General features: G+C 39.5%; 1 long non-coding RNA gene across 2 annotated transcripts in view; it reads right to left on the minus strand.

Annotated features, from left to right (window-relative positions):
- LOC118899187 overlaps positions 1 to 23,630 on the minus strand; it is an 87,531-nt gene that overhangs the window by 38,130 nt on the left and 25,771 nt on the right. Inside the window, exon 3 of one of the 2 annotated variants that reach the window (XR_005020902.1) lies at positions 19,039 to 19,106. The exons of the other annotated variant lie outside the window; for it this stretch is intronic. This is a non-coding gene — a long non-coding RNA (uncharacterized LOC118899187). Of the gene's footprint in view, positions 1 to 19,038; positions 19,107 to 23,630 lie in introns of those variants that run through there. 2 annotated transcript variants of the gene reach the window in all.

The following is a 23,630-nucleotide window of genomic DNA, read 5'->3' on the forward strand; positions in this document are numbered from 1 at the left end:
ACCACTTGCATGAGTTATCTTACAACAGGAGGTCCTGGTAAGGAACGCGGAACTAACAAGCTACCAACAACCAGAAGAATTTGGGAAAGGTCAAAAGGAGAGAGGAGGCGCCCGTCCATATGTCCTACCAACCTCCCAGAATCCACCTTGGCTGAGCAATGCACGTGCCACCAGGAAGCACCCTGAGTCAGAGTGATTGGCCAGAGACAACCCAGAAACTAACCCCATCACCATAAAACCTGAGACTGCAAGCCATGTGGCAAAGCAGTTCTCCTGTTTTCCCTTACCCTGCTGCTCTCCGCCCGGGAGCCCCTTCCCAATAAAGTCTCTTGCTTTGTCAGCACGTGTGTCTCCTCAGACAATTCATTTCCGAGTGTTAGACAAGAGCCCACTCTCGGGCCCTGGAAGGGGTCCCCCTTCCTGCAACACTATCACGGACCATTGCTGGTCCAAATCAAACCACAGTTCAAGTCCCATTTCAAGTACTGACTTCTTTATAAAGACTTCACTCATTTATCAGGATCTTGTTATAGTTACTTTTCCATGAGTTTATGTTTTGCCTCTCCAATGACAGTATATGTTTCTTAAGGCCTCAAACTAATCTTTATACTTCCTCACATTCAAAATGATTCCTGGTTCAGGTCCTTCAACAAAGTAGGCATTCCAAAAAAAAAAAAAAAAATCTGTGTTGGTAGGAATGTAAATTGGTGCAGCCACTATGGAAAACAGTATGGAGGTTCCTCAAGAAACTAAAAATAGAGTTGCCTGCCATATGATCCAGCAATCCCACTCCTGGGCATATATCTGGACAAAACTATAATTCAAAAAGATACACGCACCCTTATGTTCATAGCAGCACTATTCACGATAGCCAAGACATGGAAACAATCTAAATGTCCATCAACAGATGAATGGATAAAGAAGATGTGGTATATATGCACAATGGAATACTACTCAGCCATAAAAAGAATGAAATAATGTCATTTGCAGCAACATGGATGGACCTAGAGATTATCATACTAAGTGAAGTAATTCAGAAAGAGAAAGGCAAATACTATATATCACTTATATGTGGAATCTAAAATATGACACAAATGAACTTATCTATGAAACAGAAACAGACTCACAGACATAGAGAACAGCCCTGTGGTTGCTGAGGTGGGGAGAGGGGGTGGGGGAGGGATGGAGTGGGAGTTTGGGATTAGCAGATGCAAACTATTATATAAGAATGGATAAACAGGGAATTCCCTGGCAGTCCAGTGGTTAGGACTCCACACTCTCACTGCCAAGGGCCTGGGTTCAATCCCTGGTGGGGGGAACCAAGATCCCACAAGCCGGGCGGTGTGGGAAAATGTAGATCATATGTATGTATGTACATGTGTGTTTACAGAGAAAGAAAGAAGAAAAAAGAAAGAATGGATAAAAGAGGTCCTACTGTATAGCATAGGGAACTATATTCAATATCCTGTGACAAACCATAATGGAAAAGAAAAAAAAAAAAATCTGTTGATCATTTGTTTAACCAGAACACAATATCCAAGATCCTCATCTATAAATGGAATGTTTGTGCTATTTAGAAGTCTGAACCACAAAGAAATTGTTAACAAAGATTTCAGTTCAAAACAAACAACAAAATTCTAGAAGATTTCCTGAGTTCAACATATTCAAACTAAGTTTTGCACCTTCTACATATTTATCCAGGCAGTTGAATAATCTGAATTCAAGTTCTGAGTAAAAAGCCCGAGACATGGCAAGATTTTCAATCAAGAAAGATTCAATTATATTCAGTGTGTGCTTTCCAAAGGAGGAACACAAACTAATATTTTGAAAAGATTCTCAACAAGAGGGATAGAACTACAATGATTTCCTTTTTTTAATTTTAATTTTATTTTTTAATATTTATTTATTTATTTATTTGGCTCCGCCAGGTCTTAGTTGCGGCATGGAGGATCTTCGTTGCGGCATGCGAGATCTAGTTCCCTGAACAGGGATGGAACCCAGGCCCCCTGCATTGAGAGCGTGGAATCTTAACCACTGGACCACCAGGGAAGTCCCTACAATGATTTCTTTAATAAATATTACTTATACATAAAATGAAGCCACCACATGCCTCCCCCTCATCCTGGTTCATGAACTCTGTGCTATAATTCTTTATCTCCCCAAATAATTAAGAGGGAGGGAGATGTGAAATATGAGATAGCATATGCTATGAACGGAATGCTTGTGTCTTCTCCAAATTCATATGTTGAAATCCTAACCCCCCAATGTGATGATATTAGGAAGTAGGGCCTTTAGGAGGTGATTAGGTCATGAGGGTGGAGCCCTCATAATGGGACTTGTAAGAAGAGGCCAAGAACTTGCTAGTCTTTCTTCTGCCATCTGCAAATCAGGAAGTGGGTTCTCACCAGACACTGGATCTGCTGGCGCCTTGATCTTGGACTTCTCCACCTCCAAAACAGTGAGAAATAAATTTCTGTTGTTTAAGCCACCCAGTCTATGGTATTCTGTAATAGCAGCGTGAATGTACTAAGGCAGAATGTTTGTACCTACTATGGCTGTGATGCTTTATAACCACAGTTTCAATCTGATCAGCAACCCTGTGAGGCAGGTGTCATATACACTTGTCTTACAGATGACAAAACTGAGGCTGAGAGGGGTCAAGTAACTGCTCCAAGGTCACGGAGCTGAAAGTGGACCTAGATAGATCAAAACCTAGGTCTCATTGGTTTCAAAATTTATACTTTTTTCACTGTACAATGCTGCCTTCTTGCAGTGTTTTCACAGCTATCCAAATAGATGAGAAAAATGAGTTGATGTTTACACATTTTTTTAAGTGGAAACGCCGTTTGCTGTAATGAAACAAAACAGCTGATAGAAGATGTGGCTCCCATTCCGCCATGAGCCACCAAGCTGTACGACCTCAGCCAAGTCACTCCATCTCAAAATCATAAAATCAGACTGTGAATGCTGAAAAATGCATCTTGAAGATCTTATCTCCACCCAATCTCCTCCTTTTGCGGACGAGGAATTTGAGACCCAGATGAAGCCACCTGCCAACAGTCACAGAAGGGCAGAATTCAGGCTTATCAAACCCATCAAGGGCTCATTCCACTGGGTTGTGTCTCTCCTCTCTGGACCTTGGTCTCCTCATAAAACAAACCTCCAAGACCAAGTGTGTTGTCTTAGCCAGTGTGAGATGTTATAACGCTATAGACTTACAACAAACTTTTATTTCTCACAGTTCTGGTGGCTAGAAGTCCAAGATCAAGTCCCTGGCAGATCTGACGTCTGGGGAGGACATACTTCCTGGTTTGCAGATGGTTATTTTTCTCCTGGTATCCTCACATAGCTGAGAGAGAGAGAAAGATCATCTTTCTTGGGACTTCCCTGGTGGTGCAGTGGTCAAGACTTTGCGCTCCCAATGCAGGGGGCCCAGGTTCGATGCCTGGTCAGGGAACTAGATCCCACATGTATGCCGCAATGAAGAAGCCCACCTGCCACAACTAAGACCCGGAGCAACTAACTAACTTACTAAATAAATAATTTTTTTTAAAAAAAGATCATCTTTCTTGTGTTTCTTCTTATAAGAGCACTAATCCCATTCATGAGGGCTCCACTCTCATGACCTAATTACCTCCCAAAGGCCCCACCTCCTAATACCATCACATTGCGGGTTAGGATTTCAATATATGAATTTTGTGGGGACACAAACATTCAGTTCATAACATATGTGGTTCACTTAGATTGTGGTATGCAAGTATAGAGAATTTTATTATGATCTTTCAGTGCGTAACTAAAAAAATGAGAGGTCTCAGAGGTCCTATGAGAGAAAGAACATACATCCTCTGAGCCTACATGTATGTGGTATGTGTGTGGGGGTGTGTGTGTGAGAGAGAGAGAGAGACAGACACACAGAGACAGAGACACAGAGAGAGAGAGAGAGAGAGAGACAGAGAGACAGAGAGAGCACAAGAGACACAGAGAGAGAGAGAAGAGGACGGAAAATGTGTTGTAGAGAGAAATCTGTCCTTAGGGCTGCCTCAGATCCCAATAATATACCTGAGTGAGTTTCTATTCCTTATAACAAAAACAAAAGAAACTAACTAGAAAAAAGAGAAATATATCTTTTTCTAAATTAACTCTTTCCTTGGGAACTCCCTGGTTGGTCCAGTGGTTAGGACTCCACACTTTCAAATAACTCTTTCCAGAGCATGATATTATACTCTGGTATAGTGTATATAAATAGAAACACCGAAATGCTAGTATCCTGGAAAAAGTTATATAATGCACACCAAAAAAAAAAAAAGAGAGAGAGCATTTACTCCCTGGTGCTCTCCTCAGACTTTCAATCTCATTTCTCCACCAAAATAACTATAATTAATGTAAAAAGGCTAAAAACTGCCAGCATGTGGGGTTTGGCTCTATGAAGCAATGGTGGAACAGCCCTCCTTTCCTTTCTACTGCCTTTGGCACCTGTGTGATTCCTGTAGGTGTATTTTTTGGCCTAGATCATCAGGGAACTGTTTTGTTTAGGAACTGATGGGCTTTTATTGAAACACCTCTCTGCTTAGAGGGAGAAGACTTACCTATGTCGCCTTAGAAGTTAATCTATTATGCCACAGTGGAGTGCTGCTAGAAGGGTTTGAATAGTATTTCCCAAAAGGTTGTCCTTGGAACCTTAGGCCTGTGTGATGCTATGTGACAAAAGGTTCCAAGGTCAAATAAGTTTGGGAAACACTGCCTTTTGTATTGCCTCTCATAGAGTCATTGATGCACACGTCTTTTCTGCTGGCTTCTCCTCTGTACAAGATTTCTAAATTTGAAGTGCCTCAGGGCTTGGCTGTGAGCCTTAACTCCTCTCTGAGCTCTCCCTAGGTGATCTCATCCAGTTCTAGGACTTTAAATGCCATCTGTATGCTAATGATTTCCCAATTTATATCTCAAACCTTCCTCCTAAGCTCCAGACTCATAGATATGTAAGACCTGTCTACTTGATAGCACCTCTTACATGTGTAATAGGTATCTTAAACTTACCTTGAGTAAAACAATCTCTTTATTTCCTTCATGTCTTTAAGCCTTTGCTTCTCTAGTCTTTTCCAGCTCAGTCAATATTACCAACATGTAATTATTTGCTCAAGCCCCAAAGCTGGAAGTTATTACCAACTTCCTCTGGTCCCTCTGGTCCCTATTACCCACGTTAACCCATCAGGAAGCCTTGTTGTCTCTACTCAAAAGTGTGCTGAAGCCATCCACAATCTCTCTACCTGCACTGACAACGCCGTCATCATCTCAAGAGCCTGCAAGAGCCTCCTAACTGGTTTCCGCTTGTAATCTTGGCCTCTAGATTCTATTCTCTACCCAACAGCCAAGGAGAGGTTGTTTGTTTCTTTGTTTGTTGGTTTGTTTGTTTTTCCAAATTGTAAATTAGATTGAATCAAGGCTTAAAACACTTCAAACTGCTTTCCATTGCACAACAATCAAACCCTACTTCTTACCGTGCTCTCTAAGATCATACCTCATCACCTGCAGTTTCTCAGCTCCAGCCACAGAGGCTCTTTTCTCTTCCTCCAACATGCTAGGTTTGTCCTTCCTTTGTCCTGCTAGGTCTGTGGACTCACTGTTCCCTCTGCCTGCCGGGTTCCCCACTTCCCGTCCTTCCCTATAACATCACCCGTTGAGGTCTTCACAGTCCTCGGCTGTGAAGATTATTCGAAATCTTATTTGTTTGTTTGTTCACTTTTCTTGGTGAACTCCACCTAGAAAGTGAATTCTATGAAGGCAAGGCAAGGATCTTACCTGTCCTATTCACTCTTCCCCAAGGTTTTCTCAGTACCTAGAGCAGTGCCTATTATGTAATAGGTGCTCAATAAATAGTTGTTGACTGCATGATGAGCTGAGAAATTATGCAGTAGAGAAAGCTGCAAAACTTAATTTAACCCAACATTCCTCAAAAGTATTTGACCACAGAACCCTGCTTGCCATTGTAGAGAATATTCATTATCCCAGGGATCATTTCCTAGAATACACTTTGCTTTATGCTGGTTTAATATCAGTATTGAGAAGAGGTAATGTTTGAGACTCAGTGGATCTTCAATTTCAAAACTTGAAAATCTCTTGTAAGCAGGCATTTTGACTGGTCTTTGGGAGTCCAGGCTATTTTTATTAGGAGAATGCTAATTTAAAAAGTAAGCTATTGGGTATTCTTTCTTTGAGATGTGGATTCAAAAAATCAGAATAGCAGCTCAAGATTGCAGGGCTCAGGGGCTGATGAAGTGTTGGAGGTGAGAGAGGAGTCCAGACAGGATATGGCAAAATTAAGGGATGTGGTTGACTAAGGGCGAACGAGATTGAGGCCCACTAAAGCTTTCCTACTTCTAATGGAATTTTTAGAAACAGAAACCTGCAGTTGGAAATTTGGCTATTTATCCTGTGTATGTTTTCTGTAATTATTTCTTTTCTGTTTTCCCTCATGTTTAGTAAAGCTGTTTTTGAAAATACCAGCCTGTCTCAGTTATGCCAAGGGAAACAATTTTGTCCACATTGAAAATTTTAAAGGTGGACCCACACAGCCTTGGATGCGGCATGAACAGGTGATGTGGTGACATAGAGAGTCAGGAAAAGAGACCCAAAGTAAAGATGAAAGTCAAGCCACAGAGTCAGGGGGAGTTTTTCATCCCCTTCCAACCTGTAAACACTCTTTCAAAAGTCCGATTTGCTTCAGCTCTGATGTGTTTAAACTTTGGAGGGTTTTGTGCTAAGTCCTAATTAGACAAGGCTAATTCTGTACAAACTCACACACATACAATATTAAACGATAAAAGGCAGTTTGATAAAGGAATTGTCTAGTTGCATGAAAAACCTTAGATGAAATTAGATGAGGAGAACCTGAGAAAGTCCTCAGTGACTTGAAGTGTACACAAAGAATATGTGAGAAGTTTTGTGAACGTATCAGAGGGCTGTAGGTTTGGACCTCAGTATTTCTCAATCCAGGGGTGCACTAATATTGGCAGCTGGATTTTGTCTTTGGGGTAGGCTCTTGCTTTATTCTTGGAGAGACCAATTGGGAGCATTTTTAGTCATAAAGATGACTAAAAAACCCAGGAGAATGACCCAGTTGTAAAGGCTTAAGATTAGAGGAGCTGGATATTGTATTTAGTAAGATAAAGGGCTGGTTTTGTGGCAGATAGGTTGTGAATGTGAAGGGATACTTACGTTATTTGTGATTTTTCTTTATAGGTAGGTCTTAGGGAGTGTATCAGGTAGGGTTCTCCAGAAAAACAGAACAAATGGGGTGTGTGTGTGTGTGTGTGTGTGTGTGTGTGTGTGTGTGTACATTCTACAGAGCCAGTGTCCTAGTTTGCGTCTTAAAGCTGGAAGCTGCTATAGAACCAGGAAGAGCTGACGTTCCCATTCTAAGGCCATCAGACAGGAAAAGGCAGGGGAGGGCTAGCCTTGTGTTCTGTTTAGGTTTTCAACTGATTGGGTGGGACCCACCCACATTATAGAAAGCAACCTGCCTTACTCATAAGATTTAAATGTTAATATCATCCAAAAACACCCTCACAGAAACACTCAGAATAATATTTGACCAAATATCTGGGCACCCTGTGGTCCAGTCAATTTGACAAATAAAATTAACCATCACAGGAAGTGAGAGATGTGCATAATAGTATTTCCATCTAGGATGATGAGCTGGGCCCAGAAACATGGTAGCATATTGGACAGAAGGAAGGAGAGAATCAGACCCTGTAACATAGTCAATGGATTCCATGACAATGACACTTGAGATTCAGTTTAAGTTTTTCTTTTCTATGCTGTATTCCCATGTACTACCTTCAAGACTTAGTGTTATGGGTGGAATTGTGTCCCCCACAAACTATAAAGAAAACTATAAAAAACTAAAACTATAAAGAAAAAGATATGTTGCAGTCCTAACATCTAGTACCTCAGAAGGTCACCTTATTTGGAGATAGGGTCTTCACAGAGGAAATCAAGTTAAAATGAGATCATTAGGATGGACCCTAATCCAATACGATAGGTGTCCTTATAAGAGGGGCAGTTTGGACACAACTAGGCATAAAGCATAAACAATGCTGAGACACAGGAAGAATAGAACAATCTACAAGTCAAGGAGAAAGGTCTCCAAACAGATTCTTCCCTCATAGCTCTCAGAAGGAACAACACTATCAACACCTCGATTTCGGATTTCTAGCTTCCAGAACTTTTAGACCATAAATTTTTATTGTGTAAGCCACTCCGTTTGTGGTACTTTGTTATGGCAGCCCTAGGAAATGAATATACTCAGTAAAATCTACCACACATCATAGCCTATGTTAACTACACTTGGAAGAATGAAGGATAGATTTGATGTACATCTAAAGAATGACGGCCCAGGGATTGGGGGAGCAGCAGCATGGAGAAGAGGTCATGAGATTACAGAGGCAATTGGGGGAGAAGCCTGGAGCTATGAGCAGTGGTCCAAGGAGAGTCTCAAAGAGGGACTGAGGATGATAGTACTTTAAATAATCTAAATATAGGTAGATATCATTATGACTGTTGACAATATCATCACCAAAAAAATGTACTGGCTCCCTACTGTAAAAACTACTGATAAAACTAGTGCATAGTGATCATTCCTGTGTTTGATCAGCTGAGAAGCATTAATGGAGTTTATATTAACTTTTAAAATGTTAAAAATTAAAAGGTTTGTATTAACATTGGCAATGTCGAAAAGTAAATGGTATATATTAACTTTGACAATGTTAAAAATTAAAGGGATAATCTTTACATCTTCATCAACAATTAAGGCACAAACCTCTTGATAGAGGCTGTATCGGAGCCCAAATGACTACAGACAGCATCATGCCTTGCAAATACATCTCTTTGTCTCAATGCCACTATGAGAACATGTTAGCACATTGTTTCCTGAGGTACACCTTGCACTGAAATATTGCCCTAGATATAGATAAGGAGCACCATAAGGCCATAGGGAAGGAAGGAAAGAATGAAGGAAGGAAGAAAGAAGGAAGGGAGGGAGGGAGGGAGCATGGAAAGAAGGAAGGGAAGAAAGGAGGAGGGACATAGGACCCTTTTTAAACACAGAGCCAAGTTCCAATCCATTTGAAATAACCAGGTTTGGTTTCAGATAATACAGGATATTTCTAAAGTAGATCTTTGGAATATTTGACAAACACTGTGGTTAAATTATTAATATGGGGTAAAGATGTTATTTAATAGTAATCTGCAAAAATTAATGCTTCTTTACTGTCTTCAATTCATGGTTTACTTCTAAAATCTTTGAATCAACATCTAATTTCAGAAAATAGAATGAAGATTCCTTGGAGGTCTAGGAACTAGATAGACGGGAAAGAAATCCGATGACAGTATCTTGATATTTTTAATACTGAGTAATACAAATATGATAACAAAGCTACTCCTTTAGTCTAAGGATTTCCATTTTAAAGGCTTGCTGTTATTCATTTTCCTTGCTCCTTGTTGATTATAATTTTTAGGGCTATGTGCATGACTTGAATTCTATTAAATACCAAATGATTTCTCACATATCTAAGTTTGGAATCTGTCTCCTTTAATAGACAGAAATTACTCTCCCCCAGAAGGATGATACAGTAACAATGTCCAGGCAGTCAAAATGAATGTCATTGTTCTTCTTCCTTATTGATGAATAACTACTGATGATTCTATCCCAGGTCCAGCTAGGAAAGAAAACGATAATGCACAACTAGCAATAGCTTTCCTGGGGCAGAGTTGGGGGAATGGATTGAATGTCCTTCTACCTTAGGGATCTGTTAATATATGCGCAAGAGAAGCACTTTGATGTGGTTTCTGAGGAAATGTCTGATAGACTTTTCCTGGTCTGGGATGGTCCATTTATAGGATATACTGTCTATGTCTCTAAACATTGTGTGAAGCAGTCTGATGTCCACTGTACTCTGTGAAGTCATTTTTGTAAAGAAGGTCCTAAGTGAAATGACTGGCTGGGGCAATGACTTTGGGAAGGTCTGAACCAGTTCTGACGTAATGCCTCTTCCAGGAAAATCCCAAGACTTTTAGGGGTGGTGCTTGTTTGTGGTTCCATTGTAAAATATGACAGTCTTGGGAAGACTTAATTCAAGCGGACATGATTACGCAGCCCTGTTCCACATCATTAGTGAGAGTAAATGCCTCTGCCAGAATTCTGCCAACACTGTTTCTAGCCAGACATCCATTAGTAAACGTTGTAGTCTTAAAATATTGGATGGCTTCTGTGTCTGGCTTGTCTGCATAATGGAAACTAGGTCCAGATTTTTTAAATAATCAACATGGGTAAGTATAGAAATGCTATTCTCCAAGAGAGGTAGTTAGAAATTTGGCAGATTCAGGATAGAATTTTGGTAAAGATCTGTTTCATTTCTTGATTTTTTGTTTGTTTGTTTTTGTTTTTTTAGTTTAAAATGTTCTTAATTGAAAATATAAAAATATTTCTTGTTTTGTGATAATGCCAATTAAGGAGATAACTCCCTAGATCTAACTAAGCCATGCTCAGTATTGACACTTTACTTTCTTCACAGAGATCAGCATAAATTGAAACATCTCTCTTCAACCTGAGTGGCTGGTCATTCTAAGTGGGTATTTCTAACAAATTAGAGGATTTAGTTAAAATGCACATTATAAATAAATGTAACATTTTACAAATTCTTAAAAATAACAATGCTTTTAGTTAGTAAATACTTCACATGCCACCCTGTGCTCTCTCTTTTGATCCTTGATGGCCCTATGAGGTGGAAATGGAAGGCAATAAATATCTGCCTTCCACAAGTGAGAAAACAAGCTCAGAGAGATTAAAAACTTGGCCAAAGTCACAAGTAAATTAGGCTACTTTCAAGATCAGTCTGAAGGTCTGTGATAGTATTTTCTTAGTATTCCTTGTTGAAGGAGGAGAAACTGCCAGTTAAGTGGAAGGCTTCCAAACCCTGTAACTTGCACACAAGTCCTTTGATCTCATCTGGCTTTGGGCTCCCCAGGCTTTTGAGAACCCTGCAGTGACAGCTGCCTCTGTAACTTGTCTAGAATGAAAGGTATTTAACCTTAAAAGATTACTTTCCACGTGTAAGTAGTAAGAAATCACAAAGTCTTATCAGAAAGCCAGTGTGATAAGAAGTTTTTGAGGCTATTTCACAAACCAGTAGTACTTGACATGGTTACAAAAATAAACTATCTTGCCCTCTCAGTTGAGGAACAACAAATAAATAAGGATGGTAAATTGCAGAGACTGGCTTACAAGCAGTGGCATACTTGGTAGGCATTTGTAAATAATATCATATTGAACTTGCTGAGTCTCCCTCCCTCAAGAACTCTGTGAACCTCCACATGTTCTTTTTTGCAGTCATCACAACATTCCCACTGAGAGTTGCCTAGACAGGAATTATCATCCCATTTTAACCTATGGAAAAGCTGAGGGTTCAGAGATCAGTGGGCTGATCCAAGGTCATGTAGTGAGTAGTCAGGAGGAACTAACCCCAGGGCTAATTTCTTCTTGATGATTTGATTGTCACAAGTAAGTGACTTGCTTGAGGTAATCAAAGAAAAATATTTGAAGAATGAGGATATTTATGGCACACTAATTAAATAAGCAGATGACAAGGACAGAGTCCTGGTTCTAGCCCTACCCCTGAGTAGTTAAGAGATTTGGACAAGTTACTTAACCAGACTGGGCCTCAGTATCCTACTTGGAGAAATGAAACGGTTGAACTAGATCAGGGATTTTCAAACTTTCTTCTTTTTTAAGGAAAGTCTTAATGTTTTAAACATTTATTCAAAGTACATTGTAACATTATAAATTTAATTAATAAAAGCTGAGCTGCATACAATCCCACCTCCTGCTTGACTCTCCCCACCTCCTACCAGATTCCGTGGACACAGTCTAAAAACCACAGTATTAGGTAATCTGAAAGTTCCTTCCTGTTCTAAATTCAATGGTTTTATCACTGGAAGCAACTAGCTTTCTAATCTGCTAGCTGTTCGTGTCCTATATAGCATCTTGTGGCACAAAAGACCTCCAGACTAGGGGTCAGAGAAGCTGTGTGTGGATCCCTGCTCCACCAACCAATTATCTATGGCACCTGAATCAAATTACTTCACCTCTCTAAGTCTGTGTTTCCTCATCTATAAAATGAAGATAGTAACCCTTCTAAGGTAAGAGTGCTTTGTAAACTGTAAAAGTTTGAATAAATATAAAATGTCATTAGTATTAGCTTCTGTGCACAACACCCTTCCATGGAGAGATGGCTTTATCCTCTGAATGATATGGAGTACCAACATGGATTGAGCTTCTCTTAGGCAAGGTTGCCAAAGAAGAGAGGTGGGATCTACCATATTTGGGCTTCATCTTCTCTGTGAGGGAAAGCCAAGTCAGTAGTGAGGGTGTGAGCTAACAGCATAGCAAATAATTAAACCAAGGAGGCACCATCGTTAAGAATAAAGGGAGGAATTGTCCCTACAATCTGACCTTGATAATAATGATCCAGCTATATTTCCCCCTCCACACAGAGCCACGACCAATAATAATGAGTGTCATTCATTGAGTGCTTACCACGTGCTAGGCACTGTTTTTACATGAGTTCTCTCATTCAAATTTCACAAGAACCCTCTGCAATGAGGTTAGCCTTATTTTATATGGAGAAGTGGCCAATAAAATAGGGTATTATTCCTGATTTGCAGCTTAGAAAGGCTAACTAATTGGCTCAGGTTCATAAAATTGGCAAGTGGAAGAGCCTGAACTCTGAATTCAAACCTCTGAACCGCTCAGCTCTGCATCTCCTGGTTGGAAGAAATGATTTTCCTCACTCAGCATGAGGGCCAAAAGCCTCCATTCCTCTTGATCTTTGCAGTGCCTTAGTCAACTCCATCTTTCCATTTTTATTATATTTTTTTATTTCTACCTCCATTCAAAAGTGCTTCACTCATCTTCATAAAACTCAGAGGTGGAAAGTGCCTGTTAGTCATTGATGTTCTCCCCTAGTCTCCCCCTTGCCCTCTGCAGCATCTTTTCTGCTCGGGAGTTGGAAAACGGAGCCACAGCTCTTCCCGTGGTGAGTAAGTCCCATAACTAATTCACCTCTGTCAGGAGGATTTTCCTCTTTCACTTATCCTCCTCTTCAATTCTGCATTTTACCCAATTCTTTCTCTCTGTGGGCTGCACACTTCAGCTCTTCAGATCACATGGCCTAAGCCTGCCCAGGCTCTCAGCAGTGATTTCGCTGAGCTGCCTCTTCCCCTCACGCTATGGCCAGAGTAGCTTTCTTATTAGCACCTGGAAGATGCTTTCCCCAGCGGACAGAGGTAGAGGTGAGCTGCCGAGGGGATGCTGGAGGAACAGGGGTGAGCATGAGGCTTGAAACCTATTTGGTCAGCAAACCTTGAACCCAGTTCAGCTTGGACATTTCACTTAGGTGGCCACATCCCCTGGCATCAGAAGCGTTTACTGTCCAGAAATCACAGTGATAAATGGAAGGAAGACAGTGTGGTGCAGTGGAAAGCACATCAACTTTGGGATTTGAAAAATCTAATTTAAGTCATTGCTCTACTTTTTACATAGCTATGTGGCTTTGGCAAGTCATTTAACTCCCTGAGCTTCAGGTTACTCATTTGTAATATGGGGAAATAATACCTACCTAAGTTGTTCCTGTAAGGATTACAGGCCATGGCCTGGCACATAATAGGCATTCAATGAATGAGAGCCTTATTTTTCAAAGCCCTAATTCTAAATCACTTGCCCTAATCTCTTCCTCAGAACTGTGTATTCATTTTGGAGTCTCCAGGCAGCTGCATCTACCTCTTATTCTTCCATTTTCACTGTGCTGCAAACCAGCCTAGAGCATTCTCATATTCTGGTTTCACTTCCAACATTAGCAGTTCCATCCAGTTCACCACTGCCTAGAAAGCAGAACTCAGAAATTAGCTATCAGATCCAAGTCAACATTAACTTTGCTTTTCAGTTTTTACTTTGATGTGAACCTCACCACTGACATGCTGAAATGGATAAAGATACTATTTGCCATCTTTGTTTTAAGCTCTACCTGTATGTTGACAATTTCTCATTTGTATCACATTCCATGTGAACGAGTATTGGCAATAGTATCTTTTTTTTTTTTTTTAAAGAGATAAATGGGGATTCTTGCTTTTCTTTTCTTTTTTTTTTTTTTAATATTTATTATTTACTTATTTATTTTGGCTGCTCCGGGCCTTAGCTGCGGCATGCCGGATCTTCACTGCGGCATTCAGGAATCTTTAGTTGCGGCGTGTGGACTCAGTTGCGGCATGCATGCAGGATCTAGTTTCCCGACTAGGGATCGAACCCTGGTCCCCTGCATTGGGAGCGTGGAGTCTTACCACTGGACCACCAAGGAAGTCCCTGGCAATAGTATCGTAACATGCAAACAGAACCCAACTTGAACAAAATATTTCATTAAAACATTCTTTTTAAATGAATGCATGTGACCATTCTCAGCCAAGAGAAAATTACCTCTCTCTTAGGCAACTGAAATCTATGCACTTAACATATATTTATTGAGAGACTACGATGTACAAAAGACCGGGTAGGTGCTGGGATACACTGGTTGATATGGCAGACATGGGGGTCATTGAAACAAATCCCCCTTCTCATGGAGCTTACATTACAGTGAGAAACCCACAATAAACAAGTAAACTCATAAATAAAAATATTAATTTGAGAAAATTATGATTATCATGAAGAAAACAAAACAAAGTCATATAATAGTGACTAGGGAGGCTATTTTATTTGTTTATATATTTATTTTTCCTTAATTTAAAAAATCAAAGTAATAGATGAATATAGCTTTAAAAAAATCAAATCCGGGCTTCCCTGGTGGCGCAGTGGTTGAGAATCTGCCTGCTAATGCAGGGGACACGGGTTCGAGCCCTGGTCTGGGAAGATCCCACATGCCGCGGAGCAACTGGGCCCGTGAGCCACAATTACTGAGCCTGCGTGTCTGGAGCCTGTGCTCCGCAACAAGAGAGGCCACGATAGTGAGAGGCCCGCACACAGCGATGAAGAGTGGCCCCCGCTTGCCGCAACTAGAGAAAGCCCTCGCACAGAAACGAAGACTCAACACAGCCAAAAATAAAAATAATTAATTAATTAAAAAAAAAAAAAATCAAATCCGCAAATAAATCTAATGAATAGGGAGGGCAGAGGTGAGGAGGCTTCTCTGTGGAGGTGATCCCTGAGCTGAGACCTGAATTATGAAGAGACAGCTATAAAAAGGTCCAGGAAAAGCATATCAGGCATAGAGAACAGTAACCCAAAGGCACTGAGTGCAACGGAGCTTGGTGTACAGGTTCATGGGACAGAAGAAAAAGACAATTTAGTTGGGGTGAACTGAAGAAAAGGGTGAGAGGTAGGAGGTGAGACCGTAGACGTAGGCAGAGGCCAGATCATGTAGGGTCTTATAGGGTAGATCTATTGGCTATGTTTCAGTTATAGTGAAAGGCCATGGACAGGGCTGAATTAAACAAGGGAGCGATATGGACCGATTTGTGTTTTTTAAAGATGATTCTATTTTCTGGCTAGAGAATGGAGTATAGAGGAGCAACAGTGAAAACAGGAGGCTTTTATGGCAGTCCAGATGAGTGATGGTGGTGGCTTAGAGTAGGATCATAAGAGTAATAATGGTGAAATTCAGGATTTATTTCAGAAGAATTTGTTCAGAATTTGCAGAATGTGTTGGTGAATTAGATTTGGGGAGTGAGGTAAAGCAGGAACTAGAATGAGTCCTAGGTTTGGACTTGAATTCCTGGGTGTATGGTGGTGCCATTTACCGAGATAGGAAAGATTGCATGTAGAACACCTTTTGGGGATTTGGTTTGATTTGGATATGTTAAGTATGATATACCTATGAGACAGTCATACGGAGATGTCTAAGAGACCAACTTGCTTGGCTATTACAGGATGCTTCTGTTCTCCCCTCTCACAATGCACAACCAATTGGTTGGCTAGGTTAGACATCTGCAAGAAAAACAGGTGGACACTATGCCAGTCCCTGGTGCCTTTGTAATATATCTGTAATTTTTCCTAAGAGTTGATTCAGTGACTCAGAAGACCATGGTGGGTATTCCTTGGACACCTATACTACATTCTAAGATGTGACTGAATAGTCATGGTTGATAAAGAAAGTAGTTTCCCAGAACAGAGTTATATTTGGCAAAAAAAAACAAAAAACAAAAAACAAAAACATTTCCAACTATATTTTCCACTTGGCATGTAGATAGTATATGACATGGTACAGAGATATAATACAATCTAGTTGGGAAATGTTTCTTAGACATACTAATGAGAAAAGGCTTTATTTTTATTCCCCTTCAGATTCTGGTTCATAGATTTATAGCTCTTAGAATTGGGAGGATCTCAAAGAACGATGGGTTTAACCCCTTATCTCAGGCACGCAAAGCATCAAGGCAGCAAATGCCTAGACAAATCACACCACTTTTTGTAGTAGTTTTCTGCATTTGAGAACTGGGCCTTTTCTTTGACATCCCTACTTTACACATTCAGGTCTTAAAAACCTATTTTCAGCTAAAAAATTAAGTGTAAATGAAATAAATTCAATATAGACAAAATAATAAAATTATTTATATTCACTAGGATGCTTCCTTATATGCAAACTGTGCTTTGAAAGTGAAAACCACAACACCCTGCCCTAGTGTTTAAACATCTCCCCTGGGATATTACTTTGCTTTTCTAACACAAAGTTCTTAGATGAATTTCTGATCTATATCAACTATATAAGAAGGGTGGGAATTAACAGGGTTTTTGATGTTGCTTTATAGCCAGGCCCTTTCAGCTTATCAGGCTCTTTTATAATGGCTTTCTCACTTTCAGACTCATTCCTATAACTGTCCTCTTCCTGGTTAATGGGTCTGTTACCTTTTTGGAAGCTCCCCTGAGCTAAGTTCATTACCATACTGTAGTCTCCCCTAAGCTATAAATCCCACCCGCATACTAGTCTATTTCCAAGACCACCTCCCCTAATTGTAAAGCAGAGATATTATGACACGTTGAAACAGAGAAACCAAGGAAGTAGAATTTTTTGAAAGCCAAGGAAGCAGCCACATCCATAACAAAACTGAAAAATAATCACCATTGTCTGCATTCAGACCAATACCACAAACCCAAAGGGGGGCGGTGCTATTTCAATAACAACTTGCTGACATATTCCACCCTTTCTCGTCATGGGCTACCTGTCCCATTTCTGCACCAAAGGCCTGAAGGTTTTGCTTGCTGGGCCTTTCAGTGTAACATTAGAGCTTGCGTTCTGCACAAAAACTAGCTCAACTCAGCTTGTGTTCTCTGAAAAAGTTAGCTCCACTCAGGTCTTGCATTTTTATAAAATAATCTGATTCTTATAACTAGGATTGCTTATCAAGAGACTTTGGAGAATTTCCTTTCTCAGCATCATTAATGCAGATCAAAGATCGGAGTTACAGACTGTGCATTACTTTTGCTTCGTTCCTTCAGTCAAGATTAATGGTTGCAGCCATCGGAAAAGAATGTTCTCCTTATAGTTTAAATTGCCAACTTCAGAGAAACAATAAACCAGTTCCCCTCAAGTAGCATAACCTAGTTATTCTTTCCTCTCCTTCCTCAAACAGAAGGGGCTCTCTACTTCCCAACAAAATAGCAACTACCTGAACACTAATACAGAAATCAACTATCATCTTAGATCTATTTTATGACCATCTATTCCCTTTGGTCTTCCCCTGGAACTTCTACATGATTCTTTTTAACAATTTTACATTTCAGTTGGATAATTTTAAGGTGTATTTAACTTCTTGACTTACTGTGTATATTCAATAATCTCTTGAAAAGCTAAAGTGCGCTTACTGGAATTCTATTTCCTTCTTTTCTTCCTCTCTTTTTTCCTTTTCTGAGATGCAAGACTTGGCAATGTGCAGAAGGAAATACAGACTGATTGGGCATAGCCTTTGGAGCCAGGTAGACCTGGCATTGTGTTCCCGGTCTGGTTATTCAACTTTTCTGTTGGTCTAGTTATTCAACCTTTCAAAATTTGATTCCCGAAAATGGTAACACTCTCTATCTTATGGAATGTTGTGGAGACCAAAAGAGACGTGGAAAGCCTTGAGCCCAGTGCCTGACAGATTGATTATACAAGTAGAGTTTGTATGTTCCAAGTTCCCATGGGGTCTGGGAGTTGGATACCAGTTAACAGAAACTACTGTTTCCCAAATTTCCCTGATAATAAAAATTTCTTACGGTATTGGTTAAAATTACAATTTTCTTGGTCTCATCCCAGACCTAATGAATCAGAAACTCCAAGGCTTGGGAGCTAAGGAATTGTATTTTTAATAAATATTCCTTTATAATTCATATCATTAGAAAAGTTATGGAAACACTGATATAGACTATCAGTATCTGTAAATATAAGCAAGATCAAAATAAAATAACTATTTTACAATATTGTAAATCAACTATACTTCAATAAATAAACAATAAAAAATAAAAGTACACCTGAAACTAACACAATATTGGAAATCAACTGTACTTCAATAAATAAATATATACATACATAAATACATAAATTTAAAAAATAGCCACTTTAATAATTGATTTTGTAATGTGTAAAGCTTCATTATGCTCATAATTAAATTACACAGTTGAATATTTTTTTTAAACCTTGCTTTTACTTTTAAAAAAAATTAATTAATTAATTAATTAATTATTTTTATTTTTGGCTGCGTTGGTTCTTCTTTGCTGCGCGCCAGCTTTCTCTAGTTGCAGCCAGCGAGGGCTACTGTTCATTGCGGTGCGCAGGCTTCTCATTGCGGTGGCTTCTCTTGCTGCGGAGCACGGGCTCTAGGTGCACAGGCTTCAGTAGTTGTGGCACGCGGGCTCAGTAGTTGTGGCTCGTGGGCTCTAGAGTGCAGGCTCAGTAGTTGTGGCGCATGGGCTTAGTTGCTCCGTGGCATGTGGGATCTTCCCGGACCAGGGATCAAACCTGAGTCCTCTGCACTGGCAGGCGGATTCTTAACCACTGCACCACCAGGGGAGTCCCCACAATTGAATATTTTAACTGTAATTTACACCAAATATTTAAACTTTTAGTCCATCTGTCTTTTTCTCTGTAAGTTCCACAAAACATTCAAACTTCATCGTCATTAGTGAATAAAAATGAAACGCTCTTGGCTTTAACTGATTTAGTATCAGCAGAATAAGAGCCAAGAATAGTGTAAAGCATTTGGTAACGTACAACACTACATAAATGTTGATTATAATAATTATTAACTTATAATTATAATAATAAAGATCTACACCTACAAGACTTGACTTGTGAGTTAACCAGCTAGCTGCATTTTAATGTGCTTTTAACAAGTCTCTCTAAGCTTTGTAGAGACAAAGCTTAAAACATTATGCATAAAAACAGCAGAAACATCCCTTCTTGCCTGAACCCAAATTACTTTTTATTCTTTCTTTCTTTCGAGGGGCCTCTAGCTAAACGTACATTTTAGGTTATGTTTTGCAACGCATTGAGATACTTTTGTAGTTTTAAGTGTTTGGCATCCAGGTAAACACTTCTGTATTTCATTCAAAGATAGCGCTTTGAATGTGGATGGTGATTATTCTCTCTTTGTGTTGTATGTGGCAGGGGGACCCAGAGGAGTGAGAAAATGAGGAGGAAAGGGTGAGAGAAGAGTTGGATAGATCCATGTAACGGCAGCAGCTCTTTCCCAATAAATGACTATTGAACAAGGAGCATTCACTGAGCTCCTCCTAGGAGCCAGCTACTGTCCTAACTGCCTGAACACAGCTACTAACTGCCCTTTTGGTTCCCTGGTCTCAGTTTTGCCTCCGAGCCCTGTGATCAGCCAGAGGCAAGGTAATTGTTGGGGACTTGTGGATACTTTTCTGTTAAAAGGAGCCAGGCTGTTCTCAGCTGTCCTAGGAGGCAGCTACCACACAGAGTTTGATGCTGTATTTCAGAACTGCCTGTAAGTCTTCTATTTTATGACTACGCCTATCTCAGATCAATGTAACACACAAGAAAAGCTGATGGTTTATCCTGCTCTGATCCCCTGGAGTTAGTTTGAGAGGAGCATGCTTTAGGGCTGTTCAACCAGACATTAGACACTATCTAGAACCTAGATTATACCATCACGTATTTGTTTATAAGTTGCTTTCACATTGTTTTTTAGTAGTCTCCTACTAAAATAATCTTTTTTTCTTTAACTAGTTCCCTTCTACTTTTTTTTTTTTTTTTTTTGTATAACATAGAGCCTAGGATAACACTATACATGTGGAAAGTACTCAAATGTCAGTTGGAATGAATAAATTAGTTGCACTGTAGTGTCTTGTTGGTGACCATTTCTCTGCATTTGACATTCAATAAGTGATACTGATGAAAATTTCTATAACTTTAAAAAATTTGACATGTAGTGCTTTTAGAAAGTCCTAAACTATCAGCCATATGAAAGTCTAAAGATGGTCACTGACAATGATCAATTACAGTCCAAATGCATTGGATTAGAGTATTTTTTTTCATTCCAGAAAAATTAGAAAATACTGAAATACATAAGAGTTTGAAATAAAGGATTTCTGTTACTTGTGTGTACTGTATATTCTATGTACCTGTCATGCATTTTATATTTTCTTTGGAATTATTCTTTCTTTTTTCATTGTTTACATTTTGATATGTAGTATTCCAAACCTGCTTTTATGCATCTATACATTTTTTTCCATAAAAATATGAGTGTACACATATTCTATTGTAATTGCATATTCTATTGTATAAGCATAATATCTCTTTTTATAAAGATGTTCATTTTTGACTGAAGAGATAATGGCCGATGAGGGCAAGAGGTAGACATGGGGGGCAATGTCTACAGGGAGACATCTGATAAGAAACTTGGAATTATTCTTCAGTTTCATAAATAAGATGTCTCTGTTTTCCACTTCGATTAAAATCAATTTAAATGCATTCTAGGGTATAGATCCTATCCTTCACATCATTGTTCCTCAGACTTTGCAGAAGCTTGTTTAATTGTCTGAGAAACTTGTTTAAAAAAATGTAGAAAACTCCCAGCCTAACCCTCAGAGATTCTGATTTAATAGCTACCCAGTCATTTGTCAGTTTTGACTAACTGGTATTTAACTCCACTTCCCATTTTCTTCCTAATTTCTTTTTAGTGGAATCTCCCTTTGTGTAGTCTTCAGAAAAGTCCCCTGGGCCTGGGCTGCAGGCCCCATCATTTGGAGGCTCTTTTTCAGAACTTTCAGTCTAGAGCAGTGAGGCAATGACAACATTAGAACTGGGGATAGTCACAGCGTCAGCATGCAGACCACATTGTTCCTGCCTTATGATTTTTGTTGTGACTCCTCTAAAGCTTCCTTGGTTCCAATCTCTGGTCAATTCTGTGAACCCCCGATACCCTTCCCATCAGCTCCTTCTTCGCCTAAGGTAGCCTGAGTTGGTTTCTGCTGCTTGCAGAACTATAGGGAGCTATAACCAATATAAATGATTAATGCTAGTGAAGTCTAGGAACTTAGGTTTTAGCAAGTTCTCCAAGTGATTCTGATGCAGGTGGATCCTCAAACTACATTTTGAGAAATACTATTCTGTGTCGTATTTCACATAGCTTCTGATGTCATGGTATTCATGAGGAAGGCACTCAATAAATGCTTGCTAGATGAATGAATGGACAATAGATGGATAGATGATGGATTCCTTGTAAGGGGCCTGACCTCAGTTCTACTAATGCTAGGCTTTTGCCAAATAAATGTAGGGATATTGATGTTGTTTCCTAAAGTTTTCTTGTTTAGGTATATGTGCTGATTTTACTTTACTGTAGTTGAAAACCACAATGCAGTTTAGAAAAGACACAATAGGTAGGAATTGGAAGAAAGAATTCATGTTAGCATCTTACCAGTAATGAAGAAATGAGATTTTATAGGTGTGGCCATAGGTTTTTGTTTGGCTTTGTTTTTGTTTTTCTTTGTGGATGATGGCATAGGTCTTTGAAATCTTGTACATTTCTTCAGTATTTTACATACTAAAGAAAAATAATAAACCCACGAAAACAGCTGATTAAAGTCTCCTTTTCTTGCTTAAGTAGGTTGAAAAGTAGGCCAGTAGTTAATGGAATTTTTCATGACTTTGACCTTGATGGCATCTTCTCCAAAAGTTGAGCAAAGGCCATGCTATCATTAGTTTTCTTTGTAGGACTTTTTCATTCGTGATTTCCTCAGTGTTCTAAGAAGTCCTTATAAATATTAGTGAACGATCGTCATAAGAATTTTCTTTCATTTAAGGATAGAGCCCTCTTTATTACTCGTAGGTCCTTAAGAAATGGGGATAAGTACCTGTGCACCCCAAAGACTGAGGCTTAGTTGACATTAATTTATCTTTGGATCATTTTGGCCATAGTTCCCCACTACGAATTTCTCAAGCTTTTTGATTTGAGAAGTAGTGTGTGAGGTGGTGGGACAGACACTGGATTCAGAACTTGGACACAGAGTTTGAAACCTGGTTTTGCAACAATCTAACTGCAATTATGGATTTACTTGTCTTGGCTTTTCTCACCACTTGGACAGGGATTGTGTTTTATTTGCCTACTTATTCTTACCACCTGGCATATAGTTGGTACTCAGCTAATGTTTACTTAATGAAGCTTGAATGAATTCCTAATCTTGGGCAGCTCACAGTCTTTCTGGATTTCAGATTTGTCATTTGTAAAATAGACCAGTTGTTCTCTAGCATTATTTCCAGGTCTGACATTCTGCGATTATATGATCTGTGTATTCTGAAGCCAACTTCCCTAAGCAAGCTCTCTTGTTCGGGGCATTGAGAAATGGTATTGCATTACTTGCTTTGTTATAAGTGGCTTCTTCATCTCTGAGTCATTCTTACTGAAAACAGTTTCAAAGAGCCTGCAGAATTGCTGTGTATTTAGTGTAGAATAGCTTGGAGAACTGACCATTCAATATTTACTTTTATAGTTTCAGGCAGAGCTCTCGGCTCCATGGGGACTGCTGAGATATTTCACGTAGCTTCTTAAAGACATCTTCTGTCTCGAGGAGTTTGGTACTTATCTGGTTAAATTGATTTGGCTGTATTTCAGCAGATTTGTTGGTCAGCTAGTAAGAGTTCAGATGCCAGGACATCTATCTGTCCATAACATACTACGGTTTTTCTTTACCCCTTTAAAGTAGACAGAGTTTGCATGAAGAATCATAGAAACATAAGGGCTGGAATCATAACATCAACAATGTAGGTTAGAGTGGGAAGGATCTGAGTTTTGTTGGGAAGGCTTCAGGAGCTGCCGGAGCGGGGTATAGTGGGGGGAAAGTCGAATTAGACAGGATTCTGAGTTCTCTTCATTCCAGCTTCAACCATCTCAACTAAGAGCAAAACTGTTTCTGTCCTTTTTACATGCTGATCTTCTGAATACATTTATTTAAAATTTTTTTTCTGCAGCTGAATAGAAGTTTGACCTACCAATCTAGTCCAAGTCACCATTTATGATAAAGAGGCTGAAGAGGATAAGGGATTTGTTCTCGAAAGAGGTAACTGAAGGATTCAGACTCGCTCTTAATTTTCAAA

The sequence above is a fragment of the Balaenoptera musculus genome, chromosome 8, assembly GCF_009873245.2.
Source record: "Balaenoptera musculus isolate JJ_BM4_2016_0621 chromosome 8, mBalMus1.pri.v3, whole genome shotgun sequence".
Taxonomy (NCBI): Eukaryota; Metazoa; Chordata; class Mammalia; order Artiodactyla; family Balaenopteridae; genus Balaenoptera; species Balaenoptera musculus.